Raw genomic sequence first — 27898 nt, 5'->3', positions numbered from 1 at the left:
AGCATCCTTTCAATAAAAGAAGAATAGGAAGAGGTCAAGATTGTTCAAGGATTCCTAGGGCCCTGGTGATAGAAGACAGAGTGAATTTATGGCCCAAATCAAGTGTTCATATCTTTCCATGGGAGAAAGATACTTGTGACTAGTAGAACGAGATACTACAAAGAATGCAGCCTCTCTAACTCGTTATCATTTGTAAATTCCCTGCCTGATTTGATAACAAATATCACTTTTCCTTCAGTGCCACTGGAAAAAAAAACTCACAGTGATAACAAAGGTGCCATTATTTCTGGTTGCATTTTCCTGTTAATAATCACAGTTACAGTCAACTAACGCCCTGGGTTCTTACATCACTAAATAAATATTACCTGGTGGCAAACATTAGTATCCCCAATTTTGCATTCCAAAGATGTCAAGAAATGTATCGGAAAGGTCAAATCTCAGTAAACAAGGCCAAAGCCAAAAAAAAAACACAAAAATCCCCTATTTCCATTATTTCCTAGTTTCAACATAAATGTCTGTGTCTCTGGCTTTCAGTGGAATTTTCTACCAGACACATCAGTGGTCATAGTGGTCATTATAATCCTATCTTACTTGACGTAATAAATTTGATTAGTAGAAGTTCATAAAAACGGAATCCTGGAAGGGATTCCTGGATCAGAGACTCTGAACCCAAGATTTATTAATTATAGGAGGGCATGAACATCTTTTTTTTTTTTTTGAGACGGAGTCTCACTCTGTCACCCAGGCTGGAGTGCAGTGGCACGATCTCGGCTGACTGCAAGCTCTGCCTCCTGGGTTCACGCCATTCTCCTGCCTCAGCCTCTCCGAGCAGCTGGGACTACAGGCGCCCGCCACCACGCCCGGCTAATTTTTTGTATTTTTAGTAGAGACGGGGTTTCACCGTAGTCTCGATCTCCTGACCTCGTGATCCGCCCGCCTCGGCCTCCCAAAGTGCTGGGATTACAAGCATGAGCCACCACGCCCGGCCAAGGGCATGAACATCTTTAAGTTACAGTTTCAAAATTTGTGCACATACACAGTTTACTGTGGAAAAATCCCAGAGCTTTCCTAAATTCTCTGGGACTCATATGTTCTCTCCATTTAAGAATCACTGACAGCAAATTAGTCACTCTCAATTCTTACTGTACATCAGAAGAGTCTCTGAGGAACTTTGATTAAAAAACACACTTCCCAGCCGGGCACAGTGGCTCACACCTGTAATCCCAGGCCAAGGCAGGCGGATCACTAGGTCACAAGTTCGAGGCCAGCCTGGCCAATATGGTGAAAACCTGTCTACCAAAAATACAACAAGTAGCCAGGCGTGGTGGCGGGCACCTGTAGTCCCAGGTACTCGGGAGGCTGAGGCAGGAGAATCGCTTCAACCTGCGAGGTGGAGGTTGCAGTGAGCCCAGATCATGCCATTGCACTCCGGCCTGGATCACAGAGCAAGAGTCCGTCTCAAAAAAAAAAAAAAAAAAAAAAAACTCCCAAGGCCAAGCCCTAGACTGACTAAATCACAATATTAGTGGACAGAGCTCAAGCACATGAATTTTTTTAAATAACTTTTTTTAAAAGGCTTTCAATTATGGCTTTCAATGTATGATTATTACACATACACAGGGTTAAAAAACACTGTGTAGCTTCAGTTGATTAGTCTTTTTATTTTATATAATCACTGAACTTTATCATTGGAAGAAATCCTAGATATTGGAAAACTAGCACGCTTCTTTTACAAAAAGGAACCAAATGTGTTAATTAACTCGCCCAGGATCATACAGCTAGTTAGAAACAGAACCAAAATATTCTGCTTTAAACATATTTTTTAAAACTACATTCAAATTTTTATTTTTTAAAAAATCATAAAATAGGGTTTACCAGCCTCTCTACTAAGTCCCCTAAAACTACCTCCTGAATTTCTTCTTTAACAGAGAAAGTTCACCATCTTTTGTAGTTCATATGCAAAAAGTAACCTAGATTTGCATAAAATTATTGTAAATATCACAGATGAACCATATTTAGAGGGATAAACCATCATGGGTAATAAATTATGATAAACACACAGTGAAGATTGGTTGACCCCTTTATCAACTGAGTGAGAAGTTCCTGATAATCAAAATTATGGCTCACCACAATTTCTTATACTTTTCTTTCTAGCTGTTTTATTCTTTTTTTTTTTTTCTTTTTTTTTTTTTTTTGAGATGGAGTCTCGCTCTGTCACCCAGGCTGGAGTGCAGTGGCGCGATCTCGGCTCACTGCAAGCTCCACCTCCCGGGTTCACGCCATTCTCCTGCCTCAGCCTCTCCGAGTAGCTGGGACTACAGGCGCCCGCCACCACGCCCAGCTAATTTTTTTGTATTTTTAGTAGAGATGGGGTTTCACTGTGGTCTCGATCTCCTGACCTCGTGATCCGCCCGCCTCGGCCTCCCAAAGTGCTGGGATTACAAGCGTGAGCCACCGCGCCCGGCCTTCATTTTATTTTTCATTGTCAAAGCAAAGAAGGAGAACATGCTTGCCCCCAGAAAAGGGTGTAAATAACCAAAGCATCTCATGTGCTTCAGGAAGGTATTTACATGTCCCAAACCGAGAAGGATAGGCCCTTTAATGGTAATCAAATGACATCTATTTATCCTAACCGAAGACCTTTTAAAATGCAATTTGAGTTGAAGAGAAGGGAAAGAAGGAGGTGACTTTTCCTTTGTTAAATTTCACAATAAATTTACATCCGGACTCAGCAAGTGCTTTTCTGTGGCTTCACAGTAGCTGAGATAATTATACTCCTGACCTCTTGATGTATGAGTCCCCATTGAGAGAAGTCAGCTGAATCCCAACGACAGCATTCCAAGAAGATGAAAAGAATTTTTTCAGGACACACCCACTGTGTGACTTGGTGCAGGCAGGATCTCTTCCCTACCCCACTGAAGGAGACAGAGTAGGGGGGAAAGGAGAGGAGCAGGGTTCACTTCATTAACAGGAACCCAGGCAGATAAGTAGTAAAAACAGTTAACATTCAAATGCTTACAATATGCCAAGAACCACTCTAAAGGTTCTGTATTTACAATCAACGTTTCAGCCCACGGACTGCATAGGCCTGTGTTCCCTTAAGATTATGATGGAGCTGAAAATTCCTGTTGCCCAGTGATGTCTTGATGATCCTGACCTGTGTAAACCTAACGTAGCATATGTGTTTGTGTCTCAGTTTTTAACAACAAAAAAGTTTAGAAAGTTAAAAAAAAAAAATTCGAAATGGAAAAAAGCTTGCAGATATAAGGAAAGAAAATGTCGTATAGCTGTACAATGTGTTTGTGTTTTGTTTTGTTTTGTTTTGTTTTTGAGACGGAGTCTTGCTCTGTCACCCAGGCTAGAGTGCAGTGGCGTGTTGTCGGCTCACTGCAAGCTCCGCTTCCCGGGCTCACCCCATTCTCCTGCCTCAGCCTCCCGAGTAGCTGGGACTACAGGCACCCGCCACCATGCCCAGATAATTTTTTGTATTTTTGGTTGAAAAGGGGGTTTCACCGTGTTAGCCAGGCTGGTCTCGAACTCCTGACCTCGTGATCTGCCCGCTTCAGCCTCTCAAAGTGCCGGGATTACACGTGTGAGCCACTGTGCCTGGCTCTACTTTTTATCCTTTATGTCATATTTTTACTGTACCTTTTCTATGTTTAGATATGTTCAGATACGTACAGATCTAGCATTATGTCATAATTGCCAACAATATTTTGTACAGTAACATGCTATAAGGTTTGTAGCCCAAGAGCAATAGGCTGTACCATCTAGCTCAGGTGTGTAGTAGGCTACCCCATCTAGGTTTGTGTAAGTACACTCGATGATGTTTGCACAATGAAGAAATTATCCAGTGGTACATTTCTCAGAACATATCCCTGTCGTTAAGTGACTCATGACTGTACCACCTCCTGTGGATTATGAATTCTTGTTTGACCCCTCATAAAGCTTAAGACAATGCCTTAAATAGAGCAGAGACTGAATAAGCTCTTTTTTTTTTTTTTTTTTTTTTTTGAGATGGAGTCTCGCTCTGTTGCCCAAGCTGGAGTGCAGTGGCGTGATCTCAGCTCACTCCGACTCCCTGGTTCAAGCAATTCTCCTGTCTTAGCCTCCCGAGTAGCTGGGATTACAGGCACTTACCACCACGTCTGTAATACAAAAATATAATTTTTGTATTTTTAGTAGAGACAGGGTTTCACCATGTTGGCCAGGATGGTCTTGATCTCCTGACCTCATGATCTGCCCGTCTCGGCCTCCCAAAGTGCTGGGATTACAGACATGAGCCACCATGCCCAGCCTGAATAAGCATTTGATTGAAGTGGAAAAGAAAAAATTCTAGAACATTAGTTCCAAAGAGCATAAGGATTTCCTCCAGTTAACAGTACTTCACACAAACCCTGAGTAATGCCATACTCTAGTGTTGTGATCATTTCTCTTTCCATATCTTTACCTCTGAGTAAGGCAGAGTGCCTAGTCCTTGGCATGGATATATAATATATATTTGTGGAGCAAATGAGTGAACAGAGAGGACACCATCTGCAAGGAAACTACACATTTTTATATGTATCCTTTTTATTTCTGTTTCCTCCTACTAAAGTGTTAGTTCCACAAAGACAGGAAGTTGTATGTATTTGTTCACTGCTATTACCTACGATACTGCTTAGGAAAAAAGGAATAGTCAATAAATACTTACTGCATTTATCTTATTGAACGAATGAATAAAATGCTAAGTGAGAACACTGAAATCTTAGCACTTTGGAGGCCGAGGCGGGCGAATCACTTGAGGCCAGGAGTTCGAAACCAGCCTGGCCAACATAGCAAAACCCCATCTCTACTAAAAACACAAAAAATTAACCAGGCCTGGTCGCACATGCCTGTAATTTCAGCTACTTGGGAGGCTGAGGCATGAGAATTGATTGAACCTGGAAGGCAGAGGTTGCAGTTAGCTGAGATTGTGCCACTGCACTCCAGCCTGGGCGACAGAGTGAGATTCCGTCTCAAACAAACAAACAAAACAGCTAAGTGAAAACAGAGTTCTCTGCTAGGTCCTAGAGATGAAAGGAGAATAATGCATCATCCTATACAGTAGAAAATAACTCAATCCAAGCATTGCTAAATGTTGATGTGATTAAGGCTGATGTTAAGGATAAAGCCTTTCTGATAGAAAGAACTTATTTTCATATATATGATAGTAACACTACAACAGCACAATCAGGCCAGGCGCGGTGGCTCATGCCTGTAATGTAATGCACTTTGGGAGGCTGAGGCAGGTGGATCACGAGGTCAGGAGTTCGAGAACAGCCTGACCAACATGGTAAAACCCCATCTCTACCAAAAAATACAAAAATTAGCCAGGTGTGGTGGCGCGCACCTGTAATCCCAGCTACTTGGGAGGCTGAGGCAGGAGAATCACTTCAACCCAAGAGGCAGAGGTTGCAGTGAGCCGAGACTGTGCCACTGCACTCCAGCCTGGGTGACACAGCAAGATTCCGTCCCAGGAAAAAAAAAAAAAAAAAAGCACAATCATACGTTTTTTTTTTGTTTTTTTTTTTGAGACGGAGTTTCACTCTTGCTGTCCAGGCTGGAGTGCAATGGCGCGATCTTGGCTCACCGCAACCTCCACCTCCCAGGTTCAAGCGATTCTCCTGCCTCAGCCTCCCAAGTAGCTGGGATTACAGGCATGTGCCACCACGCCCGGCTAATTTTGTATTTTTAGTAGAGACGGGGTTTCTCCATGTTGGTCAAGCTGGTCTCGAACTCCCGACCTCAGGTGATCCACCCACCTCAGCCTCCCAAAGTGCTAGGATTACAGGCATGAGCCACTACGCCCGGCCAATCACATGTATTTTTCAATGAATGCTCTCTGAATCCTGTGTGTGATGCCATCATAAGTCCCTGACAAGAGGGACCCCTATGCTGTAATGCCCCTTCCCACACAGTGAGGACCAAAGTCACATGCCCATCGGAACCCAAAAATCCTGTTCTGGATCATGTGCCAGGTACTCGGGCCCCAGAGCTCCCTATCCCAACAGCCCACGCTCATTTATAAGGCCTGTGCAGATGTTCCCTCCACACACTCCCCCGAGGGAGACAATCCTCAATATAGAATCCCGAGGCCCACGGGGTGAAGGGTGGGTCCAGTAGACACACAGACCACGCTGTCCACAGGCATGACGACTAGATTCCCGCTCCCACCCACACTACCTGGTCAGGCATGGAAGCTGGCTAAGAATCTGAAAACTCAAAATTCAAACCTGCCCTTCAAGATGGTTATAAAGGTGTATTTGTCAGAACAGAAAAATTTCCAAACATGTTTTGACACTTTTTTGTTTGATTTGTAACTTTTAAATATTTACATACAGAGTATGTGGTCCTGCAATCACATTCTAGCCCCGGGCATCACAAATGTTAAGGGCAGGACTGCCCATGGGAGAATCTGAGGCTCAGGGCAGCTGACTTGCCTGAGGGCACAGGACTAAGAGCTGGAAGAGCCAGAACTCAAACCCAGTTCTTCAGAATCCAAGCGTCAGTACCTAGGGCGAACCCCTCCCTCACTTCAACCACTTCAGAGCACTTTTGTGCGTGGTTCCCCACCCTGATTACAGAAATCCTGGAGGATCCCAAGAGTTGAGGCCACGGGGCCAGGAACAGCCCATCCTCTCTCCTTGCAACCTGTGTTTTCTCCTCAATACCACAGCAGCCAAATGTGATCCTAGGTGATCCTAAGCCCGGATGGTCGCTGTGCAAGTGCACACCTGTACATCCCTGTAGTGTGGAGAGAATCTATGCTAGAAGTAAACAAGCAGCGGCACATGCCTCAGGAACCGCACAAGATGAAGCCTGAGGCTTCTGAACACACATCTTTGTACAACTCTAAACCCAGAAGTGCATTAGTGTTCTTGCAAAACAGGCTGTGCGGCAGTTTTAAAAGCCCAGCTATAATACCTTCCTAAGACCTGTACTTACAGGGACCCTTTCATCCAGGAAATTCAAAGTACTTTACAAGCTCAGAGCCATTCACCTAAACACTCCAGGGAAGTATGCAGGTGGCCTAGGTTAGACTCATTGATGAAGAAACTGAGGCAGCCTGACAGCCTTGAGTACCAGTCTTTAAAACGGTCTTTGCTTTTTGAAAACGAGTAGCTTTAAACATGTACAAAAAACATGCCACTGATAGAGGAGGAAAAAGGGATTTGCACTATTTTTGTAGATATTAAATTGAATGTAACAAAATTAAATACTATAGTCATAGAAATCTATGCCTTGGTGTAGTTTTTATCCAAGCGAGCCATAAAAATTTATGCTCAGTCCACTACAAATGGCTTGTTAAATTTGAGATACTATCGCCTTTCAAAATGCAAATTCCATAATCACAAATTTTAAGACAGAAATTTCAATTTTTTTCCCCCCAAATGGAATCAGGCTTTCACACCTTTAGCCAGAAAGCACTTAGCAAAGGTGATTAGCATATTCTCTCTGGACTAGATGGAATCAATATCAAGCCAGGGAGATTAGCTTTATTTGATTTTTAGTGGGAGGTAAATGGCCCCAGGGAAGTATGTCTGAGAGGAGTGGAGGAAGAGTCCTTTCATAAACCAGGGAGGTTAAGAGTTCAGGAAGAACAGAACATATAAAGTAGCCATTTTTGTTACCTTAATGTAATCCAAACAATGTTTGGACTGAATACATATATTTGAAAGTTATGTTCATAGAAATAACCAACATTCAGTGAGTTATCATTTTGTTCTAACCACTGTACTTCCTGTCTATAAATAACCCATGTTATAGGCCAAAAAAAAAACAGCCTCAGAAAAATTAATAGATCCAGTCTCAGAACAGTTTACCATGGAGTTAGAAAAATATTCACTCATTTATTCAATAAGGCAACTACATCGAATCTGAAATATGAAAATATATATCAATTTCTCCCAGGGAGTTCATAATCTAGTAGAGAAATACGCAGGTAAAACAATTTTCCAAAAGGCATGTTCAAGGCACCATGGCAATGCAGTGGCAGCTGAATTAACTGAGGGTCTAAGGCAGGTAATATGAAGGATTTTGCAGAGAGGATGTCCATTTCAACAGGCAGATCAAAGGAGAAAAGAATTCTAGACTGATTACAATGGCTGATGTGAATGCATGAAGACGTAAGAGAACCTAATCTAGGTCTCTGGGGTCGTCTGGCATGGCTAGAGAGAATGAAGACGCATAAGAACAGATACTAAAAGGTAGTCCTGGGCTGGATAAGTGTGCACAGGTAGGAAATTAGATATTAAGAATTAATTATTCGGCCAGCACAGTGGCTTACGCCTGTAATCCCAGCACTTTGGGAGGCCGAGGCAGGCGGATCACCTGAGGTTGGGAGTTCAAGACCCCCCTGACCAAAATGGAGAAAACCCGTCTCTACTAAAAATACAAAATTAGCCGGGTATAGTGGCACATGCCTGTAATCTCAGCTACTTGGGAGGCTGAGGCAGGAGAATCGCTTGAACTCAGGAGGCAGAGGTTGTGGTGAGCCAAGATCACACCACTGCACTCCAGCCTGGGCAACAAGAGCGAAATTCCATCGCAAAAAAAAAAAAAAAAAGAATTAATTACTTTTGCAATTGGGTATGTCTTATCTGCCCAACAAGCTATGTCTCCTCGATGGGAAAAAATCTCCCCTTGGATTCTAGCAGAACAGTTTATGCCTAAAATGGTTTAATCTAAACCACCGATTGCTATTACTTCTTTGTCACCATCATCAGAGCTAGCACTTAGACAATGGCTACAGGCATCACTATTAGCTCTTGATGTATAATAACCTATTTAAATCTTAAAAGAGCCCAGTGAGGTCAATTGTATTACCAGCACCAATTCTGCAGAGGAGCTGAGGCACAGGAATGTGCCTAGAACACTCATCTGCTAAATCACACTGTCTGGAATTTATGTCCCAAAACACATACAAAACTGAAGTGCAAAATTATGTTACTAGGAATTTTCTGCCTCCTTAACTGTCAGTTCTCTTCCCTCCCATCCCACACACTCCCATCATCATAAGCAAATGTCATGGACTTGCCAGCAGATGACTAATAAGCTCACCAACACTGCTCCTCAGCCATCACATAGTATCTGCCACTTTCCTCCTCTCCTGCTCGGTCCCATCCAGTGATATCTGCCAGGGAGAACCAGTGTCAAAAGTGCTAATGGCCAAGATATTAATTTAGCTGCTGAGCTCCCAGCGATGTCACTTCCCAAGGCTGCACAAGCCACTTTCTCTGCTACTGCCAACCCTATCCCTGATGTAGTTACTGATGCCACTTAACATACTCAATGTGGCACACAGATTTTGGTAAATCAGTCATCTTGAGATTTTGCTTTCACTTTTAACACAGCCCATTCCCCCTAGGTTTCCAACGTGATTCTGTTCGATTGGAAAGTAATCCAAGTGATTGGCAGCATGCTTCCCTTGGAATCCTCTTTCCGTCTATTAACACATTTTTCAACTTTGGTTTACATAAACATCCCTCCATTTGATTGTGAGCTACTTTGGGCAAGCCTTAAAGAGGTACATAAACTTTCATAAACTCAGATTGTTAGTAGGCATTCAGCTTGTTGAATGAATGAGTCGAGTATTAACTTTCTAACTCCACTGTAAGCTCTTTGAGACTGTACAAGCTTCTATTCACTTTTCTGTTTCTCAGTTTCTTGTTTGTAAAATGAATTCATAAGAGCACGAGCTTCAAAGGGTTGCTGTGAAGATCTGTAAAGCAGTTAAAATGGTACATAGCATACAATAAGCATCTAATAAATGTCACTATCTATATCTATATACTTAACAGCTACTTATTGTTTCGTATAAGATGTGAACAAAAGTTCTCTGAAAAGGAATTTGGAGGAAAGAGACTTTATTTCAGTGAACAGTCTCCAAACTGGAGAAATATGCTTTGGTGTAAAAGGAAGGTGCATTTCAGAAAACAAAAAGAGGGTTTGGGTTTTATACCAAATGTTCCCACCCAAGTTTCCAATCGGGTCTGTTAATTCAAAGATCTGAAACTTGTTTAGTTTCTACTGGTTGACACAAGTGAGTTCTGTTGATTGGTTGATATAGCTGAGCCCTGATTGGTCATTACAGCTGAGCTTTGATTGGCTGGTTCAGGTGAGCTCTCAACATCCCAAAGTTAAAAAGATGTGGGGTTTTCCAGGGTTTGGGGGAACACAGAGTATGTGTGGGGCCTCAAGTCAGCAAATGGCTGCTTGACTCTATGTTAAATCTAGGCCCACTTAGCCACTTGGGATCCATCTTGAAAAATTGGCTTTTTCAGGTCCTCATTTGTTGACAGACATAAGCAATGTCTATTTGTGCTTTGGATATTTCTTGTCCAATTCAACTGTCTTCCTATAGAATGAGGGCTTTCCCAGAGGTACTTCAGACAATCATGAAAACAAACTCCTGTAGACCAAAACACCAGACCTCCAGACAGATCTGAATTCAAGAGTATGAGTGAGCAAAGATAAGGCCAAAGGCATAAAACCAGGTACAACCAAAGGCACGTTTCCCACATGAACTTAAAACTACCAACTGAAAAAGAAAAGACATGCTATGGCCATGGATGGGCTATGGTTCTGCGTGGCAATACACAGCATACAACTGACGCAAGTGCCATTCCTACCTACCTGATAAATGGCTGTCAAGAATTATGGCAGTGTGCTGCTCTGTATTTTGGTTGACACACCAACATAAATCCGACTAATATCAGACTGTGTGACCTCACCCTGGGACGCGAGCCAGAGGTTTCACTTGAGATCTCGGAAGTTATCAGATCTGGAAAGTGTTTCAGTTGCTTTCTCTTTTAGCCCATTTTAAGCAAAACAAAAGGCAGCACGGACCCAAAGAGGCAAGAAGGTAAAACCAGAAATTGTCTATACTCCATTACCCCAAATTACCTGATGATGAATAAATATTCATTGTTCTGTGGTTTCAATAGAAAGTAAACACCTATTTAAAGACCTGATCTTCGTCATGCCTTTAATCTCTTCCTTTTCGCTTATATCAGAGAGAATATTCATGCTTCCTGACCGAAAGATATGCCTCTAATACAACCTCAAACAAACCCTGACCCAAACCCTGATTCAGTGTTTTTTTTTTTTTTTTTTTTTTTTAATTGAGACGGAGTCACTCTGTCGCCCAGGCTGGAGTGCAGTGGCTCGATCTCGGCTCACCACAATCTCCCAGGTTCAAGCGGATTCTCCTGCCTCAGCCTCCCACATAGCTGGGGTTACAGGCATGTGCCGCCACACTCAACTAATTTTTGTAATTTTAGTAGAGACGGGGTTTTGCCATGTTAGCCAGGCTGGTCTCAAACTCTTGACCTCAGGTGATCCGCCCACCTCAGCCTCCCAAAAATGCAAGGATTACAGGCATGAACCATCGCACCCGGCCACTATATTCTTTTTCTTTCACTCCTTGGTCAGTCCACTGCAATCCCTTAACCAAGACTCAGCCCGGTACATACCACTGCACTCCTCCCAGTATGCCTTAGTGGAAAAGCTGAAATTGCACTGACGTTAGAGGTGCTGTCCTGATATTTGTTGACTGAATGATCTCAGATGAATTTCTTCACCTCTCCAGGCCTCAGTTTCTACATCTATAAAAGGAAGCTGATCTCTGCAGCCTCCTTACCACCCAAATTCTCACAAGGTCATTAGCCCATAGGTTTCCAGGTGTGCAGTGAAACACAAAATGCTGAGAAGCCACACCCCACTCTTAGCATATGGATGAAGAAGCTCTGAGGAAGCACATGTGTTGGAGGGTAGGGGAGGCCGCCTGGTAAAAAATACCAAGACAACTGAATGTGGGAGAAAAACACTTCTCTCGTCCCCAACTGAAATTGAAAATTGTGAGTGTGTACAAGCACAAAGAATAGCTGTCAGGGAGCCCAGTGATGTGAAGAAAACCTGAAATCATCCCTCCCTACCAGTACGGAGTATCTTTGTATCCTTGTATCTGCTGCAACTGGAAATGGAGAATTAGTCACATGGAGTGTTTTTAAGGGATTGGACAATTTATTAGGTGCTATAAAACATAGGCAATCAATAAATAATATTTCAATTGATTTCAACATCATTCCACTGGTTCTCTTTAGGAAATTTCAAGCTGATGCCAAAATGTTCCACTCTGCTCTCTGCTGCGCATTTAGTGAATTCCCATGTGTCGATACACAAATTTAGAAGCTCAGAACAGCGGAGGCCACCAATATGACCGCATAGCATGGAAGAATTTAATCAGTTAATGTTTCAGGATCTACCCATCAAACCTTGACAGCTCACAATCAATGTAAGAAGTTACTTTGTAAAATGGACTTTTTTTCTCCCTTGAATTTGAGGCCTAGAAGTCTGTAATGCTTGACTTTCCCGGAAAATTTCCAGATTCACACTTCACTTTCAACTTAGTGGATTGAGCTTTGTCTCTTAAAGAAAGACAATAGTGAATGGTTTTGTACTGGCTACTAAGTCTGCTTTTAAGAATAGTCTAGGTATTCTTTGCAAAGAGGCTTCTGTTATTTCCATCGTGTTATTTTATTTTCAATTTTTCCTTTTTCCCTTCCATTTTAAATCCCCCCCTTGGTGGTGTGCCTAAGTGCTCAGGTAATATACATACAAATGCTTCGACAGACAGATGGGTAAGTACCATCTCATGGTGCCCATACTTCTTAGTGAAAAAAGTACCCCAAACAGAGTGCAGTAATTCCATCCCCTCAAGTGCTATAATAATCCCTGCAGATGGTAGTTCTGCAACTAAAAACTGCAGCACAATGGATATATAAATTAGGGCTACCAATAATGCTTGACAATACAATGAAGTAAGTATTCCAATATTCCCATTTCTAATACACACATTACATAAAACCAGAAAAATTACTTTTAAGACAAGTAGCGAAATAAAACTTGCTAAAACGTTTTGCAAAATCAGTGCTACATTCTCATCTTTTTCCATACGCGATTTTCATGTAACTGAGTGTATACTCCAAATAGAAAATTTTCTTAAGCTGTAGATCTCATCAGCTTTGTAGGTTAGTCTCTATGAGCACAGGATACCTGAAAGCTGGTCAATGAATACTATTTCAGAAATCTTTACTAACATGCTAATCACAATTGGATAGCTCTCATTTAATTATTTAAAAAAGAAAAGAAAACATAAGTATTATTATTATCCTCATCTTCTAGCTGAGGAAATTAAAGCTGAAAGAGGTTAAATAATTTACCTAAGGTCACATTGCTAGTGGTGACAGAACTGGGATTTAAACCTGGGAATTCGGCTCCCAAGCACTTAGCTAATAGACAATATTACCCTGTTAGCAGTACTAGAGTCCTTACTTTCATAGGGGTAGGGGAGGAGACTCACATATTTGCCCTGGAAAATATCTTATTATAATGCCAGACTAACAAAGATCCAGTCCAGTGAGATTTGCCTACAGAAATACCTAGAGGACCTAAACTTATAGATTCCTTTGCCTATGGGATCTACCTCCTGCACGAAGTCCAGAAGCAAGGCCAGGGCCCCTGTGAATTATGGGGATCAGCGGGAGCCCATGGCTGTCTACCTACTTGTTCACCTGCTTTTAGTTATCTGGAGATATTGTGCCTCCTGAACTGTACACATACGAAAAAATGTCAAGGTCATCAATATTTACCTCTCATGAACCCAAAGGTCCCATTAAAAAGGTACCAGTTATTTATGGGAATGTTTTAGTCACCTGGCATGATAGGAGAGGAGGAAGAGCTTGGAACTATTCACATTTGATTGTAATCTCTAATATGAGAAGTCTACTGCCACCACCAATGTCAAAGCTGAAATCAATATTTGAAACATAAAAATATCATGGGTGCTACTCAGTTTTCATGAATCTAATGTTACCAACAGTAACAAGTCAGAAGACCCCATCACATTAGGCGCAACAGGAAAGCTCTGAACAGCATGCAATTCCAAAGTGATGATGATACACTAAATGTCAGATATAGCATTCCGATTCTTGTTCTTTTTTTACTTTTTTCAAGAATGAAATTTTTGTTCTTTGTTACTTTTTTTAAGTATGAACACAGGCTAGTCGTTTTGTGTACACTCCACCCCAACCTAAAAATATTGCTGTATTTGTCATTAAATTTTTTTTTTTTTGAGAATGTTCACTTTGTCACCCAGACTGGAATGCAATCTTGGCTCACTGCAGCCTCAACCTCCCAAGCTCCTCCCACCTCCCACCTCACCCTACAGAGAAGCTGGAATCACAGGCATGCGTCACTACATCCAACTAATTTTTTTTTATTATTTGCAGAGATGAGGTCTCGCTATGCTGAGCAGGCTGGTCTCAAACTCCTGGGCTCAAGTGATCCACCTGCCTCAGCATCCCAGAGTGCTGGGATTACAGGTGTGAGCCACCACCGCACCCAACCAACACTCCTAATTCTTTTTTTTTTGAGACAGAGTCTTGCTCTGTCACCCAGGCTGGAGTGCAGTGGTGCGATCTCAGCTCACTGCAACCTCTGCCTCCTGGGTTCAAGTGATTCTCCTGCTTCAGCCTCCGAGTAGCTGGTACTACAGATGTGCGCCACTAATTTTTGCCTTTTTGGCAAAGACAGGGCTTCACCATGTTGGCCAAGATGGTCTCAATCTCTTGACCTCCTGATCCACCTGCCTCGGCCATCCAAAGTGCTGGGATTACAGGTGAGAGCCACTGCCCCCAGCCAACTCCCAATTCTTGATAATTTTTTAACCTTGTAAAAAGAAGCTGAGTTCTACAAATAGGCCACGAAGTTTCTCTGATGTCTTGATATAAGAATATCAAGAGCAGAAAGCATGGAGCAAAGATGTATAAAATTCAGCAGGGTGTCTGCATTATGTAACTAGGATTGACATACTAACGTTTTTAATGAAAATCACCGGGTGTGGTGGCTCACGTTTGCCAGACGTGGTGTCTCACGCCTGTAATCCCAGCACTTTGGGAAGCTGAGGCGGGTGGATCACCTCAACTCAGGAGTTCGAGACCAGCCAGGCCAACATGGTAAAACCCCATCTCTACTAAAAATACAAAAATTAGCCGGATGTTGTGGCGGGCGCCTATAATCCCAGCTACTCAGGAGTCTGAGGCAGGAGAATTGGTTGAACCCGGGGGGTGGGGCAGCGGAGGCTGCAGTGAGCCAAGATCATGCCACTGCACTCCAGCCCGGGTAATAAGAGCAAAACTCCGTCTCAAACAACAACAACAACAACAAAAAAAAAAAAAAAAAAAAAAAAAAAAAAAAAAAAAAACCAGGAAAACTCTGAAGACTCCTGCTTGCAATTAAGAGGTATATCCAGAAAGTATCAAAAGTTAAATTCTTCCAGTTGAAATCTTCTCAGTTTCATCTTCCCGTTTTGATTACTGGTCCCTTGAAAAGGGGCCTGTGGTATTACAAATTATCCCATTACTCACTCCTCTCAGGTAATTCTGCTGGAAAGGGAAGGAAGTAAATCTTGGAGTCCTGCACTTCCATCTGTTAATCATATACATGCATGCCCTCAAAAGCAGTAAATCACCGTCTTTCACTGTATTGCCATGATTCACACCTGAAACAGAGCAGAGCAGACAGGTACTCAGAAATGCCATGCCCAGAAAAAAGGTATCTTAATACACTAAAAACAATGATACTTAGGCACACCAGTATTGCTTCTTCTCAAATAGACATCACACCAGCAAGTACAGTTTATCATTCTAATTAAGGGTCATCAGCCGTGTTAAAGGCAAATTTTATAAACCAAAGCTTTCCAAACAGAACATTTTAGGACTCAGTACCCTTTCCAAGCTCTATTAAAACCAAACATCTATATCATGTTAACCCACTTGGGCAGCACGACTTTAATTAGTAAAATTAGCCCTGTTGTTTGGCCAACTTTCCTCTCATAAACTCTGCAAGGCAGAAACATAACCAATCATATGTTTTAATATGCTACCTAATTATATAAAAGCACTTATCAAACTTTACATAGAAGTATTTAAAAATCAAAACATACCATTAATCCTGAAGAAAAAAATATTTGAGGTTACCTTATTTTTTAAGATTATGTACTCATTTACTACATGAGGAAAAAGGGCTTTTGATAGTCAACCGCCTTCTTTTAATTTAATTACTAGAAAATGCAAACTGTTTTCAAGTTTACCTGAATGTTACCAGTTTGAGTGGATTTTCCTACTCAATACACAACTGCCCTGCTTCCACTGGTCTTGTTAGGAAGAGGCAGTAACAGAAGTGCACACTCGGTATTTTTAAGCACATTTAAAATTTCTCTAGCTGGGGAGATAAGAACACCTCCCTCTTGCCAAGCAAATGCCAACAGCCAACAGAACAAGGCCAAATGAGAGAAAACACCTCCTGCAGATTTTACCCAACTTTTTCGTTGAGCTTGCACCATCATTATCAGCTGCCCTTCACAACTGCCAGCCTGTTCCATTAAACTTGCTATCAACTCAGTATCAGCAGGCTAACAGTACAATGGTCTCCCAGCTCCTAGATTTGGGAGATTGATGACTGGATGCTAATGAGGGCTCTGCCTGCAAGATGTATTTTTTATATTTGATTCCCTGACCTTAATTTTTACATCATTCAAAAATCTGGAACTAAAGCTCACATTGGGTACAGAAATGACGCTTTTTCAGCAAGAATCAGACCTGGCTGACAGACTGTTTCTCTTTAACTGCCTTTCACCAAAATGGCCGCCTCAAGGATTAGGCTCTGAAATGGCTGAGAACAGGGATTTGTAAGACAAAGAATGACACATATTTCTGATAGCTGTGAATATATACATAGGATAGAAGTATCTTTTAAATAAAAACCAATGTGATACATTTAAATGGAATAATGTAATTGAAAATAGATTTTTTAAAAAAAAAAAAAAAGAATGAACTCAATGCTACCACACTTTTAAGGATGTTTTTATTTTTTTTTTATTGATTTTAAAGAGCTTTGTAATAAGATTATATGCCCTACATTGCAGGACCAAAAGCTCTTTGACTGCATATAAATGATTATGGTCTGCTCAACTTTCAACACAGAATTTTCTTACCCAGACTCCATCACCACTATATTTTTTAAAAGGCATCTCCTTTGAATTTTGGGTTGTGCTGTGGAAATCTGCAACTTATAATGCCTTAGCCTAAACATACATGCACACACAAAAATTATTCTTTTTCCCCCAATAAGCCTCTGCTAATATCTGCCATCCATATTAAAGTATATGGATATAATACGTTCCTAATAAAAGGAATACACCTTGATGCATACTCCACCACAGAACATGAGTCCCTGAGGTTACTTCAGCCTTACCAGTGCCATGAATTACTTTTTGGATGACAGATTTTTTTTTTTTAATCCCATGTGTTATATTTTAGCTCCAGCTTTAAAACTGTGCAAATGGAAGGAAAACTATCTTAATAAACATTCCCCTGACTATCATCAGGTTTAAGAGAATTTTATTTCTAGACCTAAGGAACAGCACAAAATAAACCACAGATGCTGGTGCCTGTCAGATATGAAGTGTCCAAAGATTAACCCACAGTGACCTATCTCTGCATTATGTTCCAGGGCCACTTAAATACGAATATGGGGATGACGCCTTTTAGCTAAAAACGTAGATGTCAAACAGCTGCATATCAGACTTTTAAAATGATCTTTGGGAAATCTCAAAGGCTTATGCTATCCTAAAACAGCAAAAACTGACATCTACTTTTTGTCTTTTTTTTTTTTTTTTTTAAATGTAATACCAGTAAACCACATTCAAGGTCAGAAAAAGTCTACTTGGCCACCTGAATAACTCTGCCATATTTGGTATTCAAAATTAAAAAGTGGAGACTTAAAAGTGGTAGTTACATGCTGGATTTCTTTGAAAACTTAAAATTGGAGCAGGAAAAAAACGAAAATAAGGACAACTCATTTAATGGCATTTGGTCAGCTCACTTGTTAAATACACACTGATTTATACACACAGTCAAAAAATAGCACTTAAGTTAACAGAATGACTAATGTCATAATGAGACACCTTTATTGAGTCATTATGTATATAAGAAACAGTCCCAAAATTGTGGGGCCTGCCTCAAGTAGGCTAAGAGGTAACTGAATATTGGTAAAATTGTAAAATATATGAAGAGACATGTATATAGAGAGAAATGCAGTCAGCAAAATGTCACTAAATTATACCCTTAAATCTGTCTTGCCTTTAAAATGCATCCCCATCAGACAGGCATTCACCCACTCCAGAGAACACAGCCAGAAAGGGAGCTTCAAGTCTGCAACCCAAATGACAGCCCAGGAGTTTGTGGGTTTTATAAATGGTGGTTTGAGATTTAGGTTTTGTTTCTCCGTATAAGTAAAGTACCCATGGAAATGTTGTCCTGACACTACAGAATCACAGAAAAAAAAGATTTATAGACTGAGTGGTTTACCAATTTCTTTTGATCAAAAGCAGTTAGAGGAGCAACTAGGTCAGATGTCCCTTCTACCTGCCACTTGATTATTTGCAGGGAGACATAAAGCTGGTTTTACTGATTTACCAGGAAATGTTTCTCATATCAAGTAGAGCACTGAATAGTGAACCATAGATATTCAATTGCAATTAGAAAGCAACAGTCCTCCAAAACATAAAACCATTATTTCCAATGCCACAATTTTAAGGGGGAAATTTGGGGGAGAAGAGTACGAAAAAAATCATACAGATTCAAAAAGGACTGATGTTACTAGGGAGCAGAAGAGGAACTGATTTTCATTACCCCAAGAGTATTGCTTATTAAGCTCAGACTACGAAACAAGCGTAGCTCTAGGAGTTTTGTGTTCCAGGTACTAATATGAGTTTACCAGTCAAAGGGAGCCTCTTCTGAAAATTATCATGGTTTACTGATGAGTACTTGTATCAACGTCTTAGGGAGATACAGATAGAGACGTGTGTGTGTGTGTGTGTGTGTGTGTGTGTGTGTGTGTGAGATTTATGTTATAATGTGTGTGTATGTGTAATTTATATGTTATGTGTGTGTGATTTATGTTATAATGTGTGTGTACGTGTAATTTATATGTTATAATGTGTGTATGTGTAATTTATGTTATAATGTGTGTGTGATTTATGTTATAATGTGTGTGTATGTGTAATTTATGTTATAGTGTGTGTGTGATTTATGTTATAATGTGTATGTGTAATTTATATGTTATAATGTGTGTATGTGTAATTTATGTTGTGTGTGTGATTTATGTTATAATGTGTGTGTATGTAATTTATATGTTATAATGTGTGTATGTGTAATTTATATGTTATGTGTGTATGTGTAATTTGTTATAATGTGTATGTGTAATTTATATGTTATAATGTGTGTGTGTATATATATATTTTTAAGCCCACCATTGATGTTGTAAATGATTCAAGAATTATATATGAAAAGCATAAATCTGTTTCTATCTCTCTGTCTAGCTGGCTAACAAGAAGCTTTTAGAGCTGAAAAGTTCTAAAAGGCAACTTGTTATTCCAGATCCCTAAATCTATAAATCTCACAGCTGACATTTCCCAACTTGGGGCAATAACAGATTAGAGGATGAGTAGGGGCACTTCTATTCTTAAGGACATAACTGGCAGCTGCTGGGCTCATTTGGAATCGTTGGCTCATGAAAACTTGTTTATGCATTTGGTGTATACATATAATTTGCCTATTTGCTAGGCTTAACACCAATAAGATGGCTGAACATTTGCTGTTGTCCATTTGTTGACTCACAACAACTCAAGGCTTAAATGCCACATAAAAAGAACCTGACCAGCTGGGAGGAGGCATCAAGGACTTGATGAAATAGAACAAAGTCTTGTCTTGATTTTTCTCTGGAAAAAGTCAAAAAGAAAATATTGTTTTCTAATAATTCTAAGAGCCCTTTCATTTATCTTCTCATTATAAAAACTACCATGTATTCCTAGCATGTGTCAATAGATGGTCACAACTGGTATTCAAAAATCAGGTGCTTTAGGTAAAAGGGCCAATATTGAATCTCAAGTTAAATTACTGTTGTTTTGTACACACTTTTGTGATGGGCTTGATATGCTTCTAGATGGTAAATACAATTTCTGAAAACAAAAAACACATAATCAAAATAAAAACCTTAAGTTACTGAAGGCCAGAAACACCATGAGAAACAGTTTTGGTATTGTCTTCAAGCATAATAATTAATTAAATAAGACTTCATGTATTTACTAGGGAAATGCCTCAATCTGGTACGCTTCATATAGGGACAGAAAAGTCTAAGTGATTCTAATCAAAATGTTCTCAAATCTCTCTTATTTAATGATCAATTGGAAAATAACAATTTCATATCTTCCACAGTTGTGATAAAAATATTAAATAAATGTCTTAATTACCCCTTTACCTCATTTATATTCTCAGAGATACACAAGTATTCGGCCAAAACAGAATAACAGACTTTAAAAATTAATCAATTAATTTGAAATTTTCCTTCTAAAAGACATTTTGCTTTTATCTTGCCATACAAAAGACTATCATTTCTTAAACCATTACTTTGTACCTACTTAATTCCTACTAATGTGGCTACTTGGGACACTAGATTTCTCCAAATATATTTGTTTTTATTAAACAAATGTCCAACAACTTTCAGAATTAACAAATGGACTAGCAGCCCCAAATGAATGCCAGCTAAATAAGCAATTAACCTGGGAACACAAACACATCCCCAATGTACTAAATTCGGAACATTCTCAGATTATAGCCAAATGCCAAACTCATTCATCTTAGCAACTCATTGTGCTTGTCTTGATCAAGACAAGCACAATCTCAGGAGCTTTCTTTGCCTTCTCTCACTTTAAGAGGTATCAACAAATTAGATATGTATCAATTCATGAAAAAACTTCCTCAGAGTGTGACCAGTATTGGTCCTTTCCAGCTCTAATATTTAATGAAAACCTCTAAAGTTGAGTCATAGAAAACTGCATTTTTAAAAAAATTCTTACTACTGAATGTATTTCAGTAAGTCCAGAGTCACAATTTTGCCTCATGAAGCATATATACCTACAAGACGTTCAGGAGCCCCAAGAAGCCCGACTGCCCCCAAAACAATCTCTTCCTGGGCTGCTTGTCTAAAGACTCAAATCCCCACCATAGCTTGGTCTCTTAGGCACCAAAGCCCCTTGATAAAATACCTAGCTATTAAACCTTTAGAATAAATTTACTTCATACAGTTATCTATTGGCCAAAGCTCAAAGGACATAATCAATTGAACAGGTAAACCGTGGTAGGAGAGGGAAGCAGAGGAAAAGTTCTATTTAGGGAGAAAAGTTTGTAATGAGTGTGAACTGGGCCACCAAAGACTGTGGGAAGATGGAGGAAACAAGAGATAAAAATCCGGGGAAAACCTACCAGACCAGACAGAACTTTAGACCATTTTGAAGTAGAAAATTTTGGGATTGCCAGGCGCAGTGGCTCACGCCTGTCATCCCACACTTTGGGAGGCCGAGGCAGGCGGATCATCGGAGGTCGGGAGTTCGAGACCAGCTTGACCAACATGGAGAAACACTGTCTCTACTAAAAATACAAAATTAGCCAGGCATGGTGGCGCAACCCTGTAATCTCAACTACTAGGGAGGCTGAGGCAGGAGAATCACTTGAACCCTGGAGGCAGGGGTCACGGTGAGCCGAGATTGCGCCACTGCACTCCAGCCTGGGCAACAAGAGGGAAACTCTGTCTCAAAAAAAAAAAAAAAAGAAAGAAAGACAGGAAGAAAAAAACAAGAAAAGGTTGGGATCTGGTTTCCAGTATCTCAAGGTTTGTTTTTTCATAATCTGCACTGCCAGTCAAGTAAAACCAACACACACTGGCTGGAGAAGCAAAGTCTTGCTTCCTGGTCTTGTCTGGAATTCTGTCTTCTCTCCCTCCATGCCCTGGGTACCTGCCAGCCCTCGACGCCCCCTTCCCCTGCCTATAATCACTGGGATCTTCTTCTTTCTAATTGCTCTGGATTTGTTGGTTTTTTTTCCTCTTCTTTTCTCCCATTCTTTCATAAAATTTCAGAAAGAAGAATTAAGAATCCTTTGCCCAGGCGAGCCACAAGCTTTTAAAAATCCCCATCTGCCGAAAATATTTACATTTAGGGAAAGTGTTGCTCTGTTTACCTCAGAGACTGCACAGATATTTGAACAAGGGGAAAAACAATCCTAGTCTATTGACTCTGAGTCTAGGCTTTATCCACCAGGACCAGTTGCTCCTCACAAGTTATTATTCTGAAAAAGTCACTTCTATTTAGGTTTTTAAACCAACATTTAAAAACCTACCAAGACAAAAAAATACTTCTGAGTGGGATGACATTCAGTCAGAACTGGAAGAATAGGGTGAGCCTAAGTTCAGACCTGGCCTCCATCTTGCTGCATGTCCAAAGAGCATTTGACATTTTAATATAAAATGGCAGCAGGGCGCGGTGGCTCATGTCTGCAATCCCAGCACTTTGGGAGGCCAAGGTGGGCAGATCACTTGAGGTCAGGAGTTCAAGACCACCCTGGCCAACATAGTGAAACCCTGTCTTACTGAAAATACAAAAATTAGCCAGACGTAGTAGCGGGCACCTGTAATCCCAGCTACTGGGGAGGCTGAGGCACAAGAATCACTGGAACCCAGGAGGCAGAGGTTGCAGTGAGCCAAGATCGCATCACTGAGCTCCAGCATGGGTGACTGAGCGAGACTCTGTCTCAAAAATAAAATACGCCAGGTGTGGTGGCTCAGGCCTGTAATCCCAACACTTTGGGAGGCCGAGGCAGGCAGATCACGAGGTCAAGAGTTCGAGACCAGCCTGGCCAACATGATGAAACCCTGTCTCTACTAAAAATATAAAAATTAGCTGGGCGCGGTGGCGAGTGCCTGTAGTACCAGCTACTCAGGAGGCTGCGGCAGAAGAATCACTTGAACCCGGGAGGTGGAGATTGCAGTGAGCCAAGATCACCCCACTATACTCCAGCCTGGGCAGCAGAGCAAGACTCCATCTCAAAAAAAAATAATAATAATAACAAAATAAAGTAAATAAATAAATAAAATGGTAAGAGCCCAGACAATAGATCAGCAGAATCCTGCCCCATTTTAACTGAGAAGCCTAAGTAATGGCCTGAAGTTTATGCTTCTGTATTCAGAGGCCAAGCAGACTCTCCCAAACAAGAGGCCCGCATTCTCACATGAAGCGATTTACCTTCAACATTGAGAGCCCCTTCTGGGACAAACCATGTGAAGAGGGGGAGCTTTAGAACTGCTGGTGACAGTGACACCCAACATCATTGACATAACTCAGCAGACTGTCACTGTTCGTGCATGTAAAGGAACCAGGAACTGGGTAAAACAAAAGTTCAAAGGAGTTGGGATGAGACATAGGGCCGAAGACAACCAGGGAAGGGGAGCTGAAAGAGTGGGAGGTGACCCTGAGACTCCAGGGTGGAAGCAGCAGAACATGGGAGGTGTTCCCAAAACATCTGAATGAGGGAGGGGGCCATAAGACTAGCATCTCATTCCGGGGGGTGGAAGTCATTATGATCATTAAGTAGGCCATAGAAAAAGGTGGCTGTAAAAATGTATTCTCCTTTCCCCTCCTTTCTTTCTTTTCATCTAGAAATGGCAATCCCAGTCTACTTTGCACACAGTTCTGCATTAGCTTATTCAACATCAAGCCACTTAGGAGAAATCAAAGCTAATTTGTTCATAAAACCTTAAGAGAAGCTGGGCATAATGGCTCATGCCTATAATCCCAGCACTTTGTGGAGCTGAAGCAGGAGGATCAGTTGAGGCCAGGAGTTCAAGACCAGCCTGGGCTACATAGCGAGACCTCATCTCTACTAAAAACAAAAATAAATTAGCTGGGCTCAGTGGCATGCAACTGTGGTCCCAGCTACTGAGGAAGCTGAGGCGGGAGGACCCCTTAGACCCAGGAATTTGGGGTTGCAGTGAGCCATGATTGTGCCACAGCACTCCAGCCTGGGCAACAGACAGACTGTCTTTAGAAACATAAAAATAAACCTTGAGGCTGGGCGCAGTGCTCATGCCTGTAATCCCAGCACTTTGGGAGGCCGAGGTGGGCGGATCACGAGGTCAAGAGATCGAGACCATCCTGGCCAACATGGTGAAACCCTGTCCCTACTAAAAATACAAAAATTAGCTGAGCGTGGTGGCACGTGCCTATAATTCCAGCTACTCAGGAGGCTGAGGCAGGAGAATCGCTTGAACCTGGGAGGCAGAGGTTGCAGAGAGCCGAGATCGCGCAACTGCACTCCAGCCTGGCAACAGGGCGAGACTTTGTCTCAAGAAAAAAAAAATAAACCTTCAGAGAGTTGAAGAGTATATTATGACATTACCATGCTCCGTTGCACGTAAGTTATGAACTCTGCTCCAGTCTTAAGAAACTTCTGGAACATCAACTCTACTGGGTAATCTGTTCTACCTTTTTTTTTTTTTTTTTTTTTTGGAGACAGAGTCTCACTCTATCACCAGGCTAGAGTGCAGTGGCACAATCTCGGCTCACTGCAACCTCTGCCTCCCTGGTTCAAGCGATTCTCCTGCCTCAGCTTCCCAAGTAGCTGGGATTACAGGCACCTGCCACCACGCCCAGCTGATTTTTCTATTTTTAGTAGAGATGGGCTTTCACCATGCTGGCCAGGCTGGTCTCGAACTCCCGACCTCAGGTGATCCATCCACCTCGGCCTCCCAAAGTGCTGGGATTACAGGTGTGACCCATGACACCCGGCCTGATGTCATTTCTTACTCAGAAAAGGAACAATAATTAAATAGGACAAATGCCGAAAACCACCAGGAATTAACCAGGCACAGCAGGGGATAGGGCCCACTCTCAGCTCCTAGATTCATCTAACCTTTGCAGTTAACTCACAGCAGGACTTCTGTAATGGGCTCTTCAGCTATCTAGAGGCTTCCTGCCCCTCATTATCACTGCTCTATACGACACAAGGAAAAATAAATTGCACAGTAAAGCGAAATGTTTTGGCATCCCAACACGATGAGAGACACACCTGAGGTCCTCTAGCAACTTAAGTTTAAAAACGAACTGAAGACAGGACTTTCCCTTCTCTGTTAGAAAATACCGCCAGGAGCACAGTACTCTTGTGAATGGTACTTCTATGTTCTAAAGGAAAAATGCTTTTCTGTCTCTAAGCTCTGTCTCCAACCTGTGGTCTTACAGATCTCTCCTGAGAGCTTCCACCTCCTCTGCATGATCCATTCTTGTGCTGGACTTAAACCAGCCATGACTCACACACATGCAGAAGAGTAAACATCACTAGCCTAAAAAAGAGAAATAGTTATTTATACACCCTTCTTCACAGAGCATTAGTCACAATAGCCAAAAGGTGGAAGCCGCCTAAATGTCCATCATTGGATGAATGGAAAAACACCATGTGACATATACATACAATGGAATATTATTCAGCCTTTAAAAAGAAAAGAAGTCTGCTGCAGGCTACACCATGGATGAACCTAGAAGACATCACGCTAAGTGAAATAAGCCAGTTACGCAAAAACAAATATGGTGTGATTCCATCACATGAAGTATCTGGAGTACTGAAACTCAGAGACAAAAAGGAGCATGGTGGTTGCCAGGAGCTGAGGGGAGTGGGAAACGGTGAGCTGTTGGTTAGTGGATATAGAATTTCAGTTTTGCAAGATGAAAGGTTGTGGAGATTGGCTGCATGACGATGTGAACATACTTAACACTACTGAATAGTGTACTTAGAAATAGTAAAGACAGTAAGTTTCATTGTTTTTTAATCATAATTAAAAATAAATAAAAAAGAGAAATACTTTCAAGCCCATAAACTGGAATTGCTCTTCACATTACAATTGCATTGTTACTGGACTTCTTTTAAGATATCAATCTAATAAGAATCTATTGCGTATAATGGTGTTGACTCATTTGCTTCTCTCAAATAAGAGCTACTAGTATCATCCATTGTTTTACAGACAAGGAAACTGAGGCACAGAGTAAGTAAATAAGTTTTGCAAAATCACACAATTACAAACTGAGGGAATTTGTCCCATATTTCACCCTCCTTTATCTCATATACGCCCCTTCTCTTTCTAAAGAGTCTTAGAAGAGTGGGCTTCACTCCTTAACTTTCTGCAAACAGGCTTCCCCCCATACCACTCCCACTAATCAGTTCTCCTAAAGGTCACCAATTACCTCCGTATCACTGCTACTCACTTTTGTAAGCTTATCTTCACTTGGCTTCTCTATGGCATGTGATACAGTTGACCCACCCTTTCCTTCTGGAAATTATCTCTTCCCTCTGTTTTCTGGATATGATTCTTCCCAGTAATCCTTCTACTTGTCTGACCACTCCTTCCTTATCGTGTTCTTAAGCAACACATTTTCTTCCCCAATTTCCACCCAAACAATGGCTATTCGATGACTAAAGGAGCAATTAAGTAATATTTACTTTAAACTTATTTCACACATTGCCGGGGGTTCTTTTAAAGTTTGCAGGTTCTAAAGCCTTCTGGATATAGGCTCTCTAGAGCTGTCACTTGAAAGTGAGGGTTCTATTTTATTTACTTTACACCTCTCAGTGCCTACCACAACGTAAACCTCACGCTTGTTACCTAGGCTGGAGTGCAATGGCCTCATCTTGGCTCACTGCAACCTCCGCCTCCTGGGTTCAAGTGATCCTCCTGCCTCAGCCTCCCAAGTAGCTAGGCTTACAGGTATACACCAACATGCCTGGCTAATTTTTGTATTTTTAGTAGAGACGGGGTTTTGCCATGTTGGTCAGGTTGGTCTCGAACTCCTGACCTCAAGGGATCCACCCACCCCTCCAGCTCCCAAAGTGCTGAGATTACAGGTGTGAGCCACTGCAACTGGCCCCAATTTAATCTTTTTTTTTTTTTTTTTTTTTTTTGGAGACAGAGTCTAGCTCTGTCCCCCAAGCTGGAGTGCAGTGGCGTGATCTCGGCTCACTGCAAGCTCCGCCTCCCAGGTTCAAGCCATTCTCCTGCCTCAGCCTCCCGAGTAGCTGGGACTACAGGTGCCTGCCACCACGCCTGGCTAATTTTTTTTTGTATTTTTAGTAGAGACGGGGTTTCATTGTGTTAGCCAGGATGGTCTCGATCTCCTGACCTCGTGATCCACCCGCCTCGGCCTCCCAAAGTGCTGGGAATACAGGCGTGAGCCACCGCGCCTGGCCTCCCAATTTAATCTTAATATAACTAAATCCTCGCATTCAAAACTGCTTTTCCAGGTATATTCTTCCAGTTTTTACTGCCTAAAGCTCCCAAATGATTCAAATGTCAAGTTCACTCCAAGGCCAGTTAAGGGTCTAACACGGGCTCTAGATAATAGCTAAAACAGTAGAAAAGGTGTTCCATTTCACTTATTGTGTAATTCTCAGAACCCTGCCAGGTCTCCCTGGCTTGGAACGGCCCTGATCTGTCTTACAGGAATGGCCACAGCCTCCTGCCCCTCCCAAGCAGTTGTGTCCCAACTGGCCTTTCTGCCTTCGGAGTGCCTCGTCCCTCCCAATATGAAGCATTAAATGAGATTCAAATATTCTGACAATGTTCCTGCATCTTCTAATTCAATTAGTGGAGCTAAATATGTAAAACCCTAATAAGAGAAAATTAGAGGAAGCTCAAAAGGTGTATGCATGTTGGAGTCAGCTAAATTTTGATGAAGAGTAAATTAAGTTAGCTATAGATTAAATTCACAATATCTCACTCACTAGGAAGTCACACAACACCATTGTTTCATCCTTTGTTATCTTCTCTTGAAGACTTTGCTTTACCCACAGGCCTCTCTGTAAATGTTCTCCATTGCATCCTTTTTTGAATAGTACATTCTGAAGTCTACTTCTGATCTCTGACCTCATAGATGTTC

The 27898-nt window shown here is 41.4% G+C and overlaps 1 long non-coding RNA gene across 1 annotated transcript in view; it reads right to left on the bottom strand.

Annotated features, from left to right (window-relative positions):
* The window catches only part of LOC100595963, a 325347-nt gene that overhangs the window by 284785 nt on the left and 12664 nt on the right, over positions 1-27898 (bottom strand). Inside the window, exon 2 of the long non-coding RNA XR_001116227.2 lies at positions 15450-15583. This is a non-coding gene — a long non-coding RNA (uncharacterized LOC100595963). The remainder of the gene's footprint in view (positions 1-15449; positions 15584-27898) is intronic.

The sequence above is a fragment of the Nomascus leucogenys genome, chromosome 8 (assembly GCF_006542625.1).
Source record: "Nomascus leucogenys isolate Asia chromosome 8, Asia_NLE_v1, whole genome shotgun sequence".
Classification (NCBI taxonomy): Eukaryota; Metazoa; Chordata; class Mammalia; order Primates; family Hylobatidae; genus Nomascus; species Nomascus leucogenys.
Note: the sequence above shows the minus strand (reverse complement) of the source record. Positions and strands in the feature narration are given on the sequence as shown.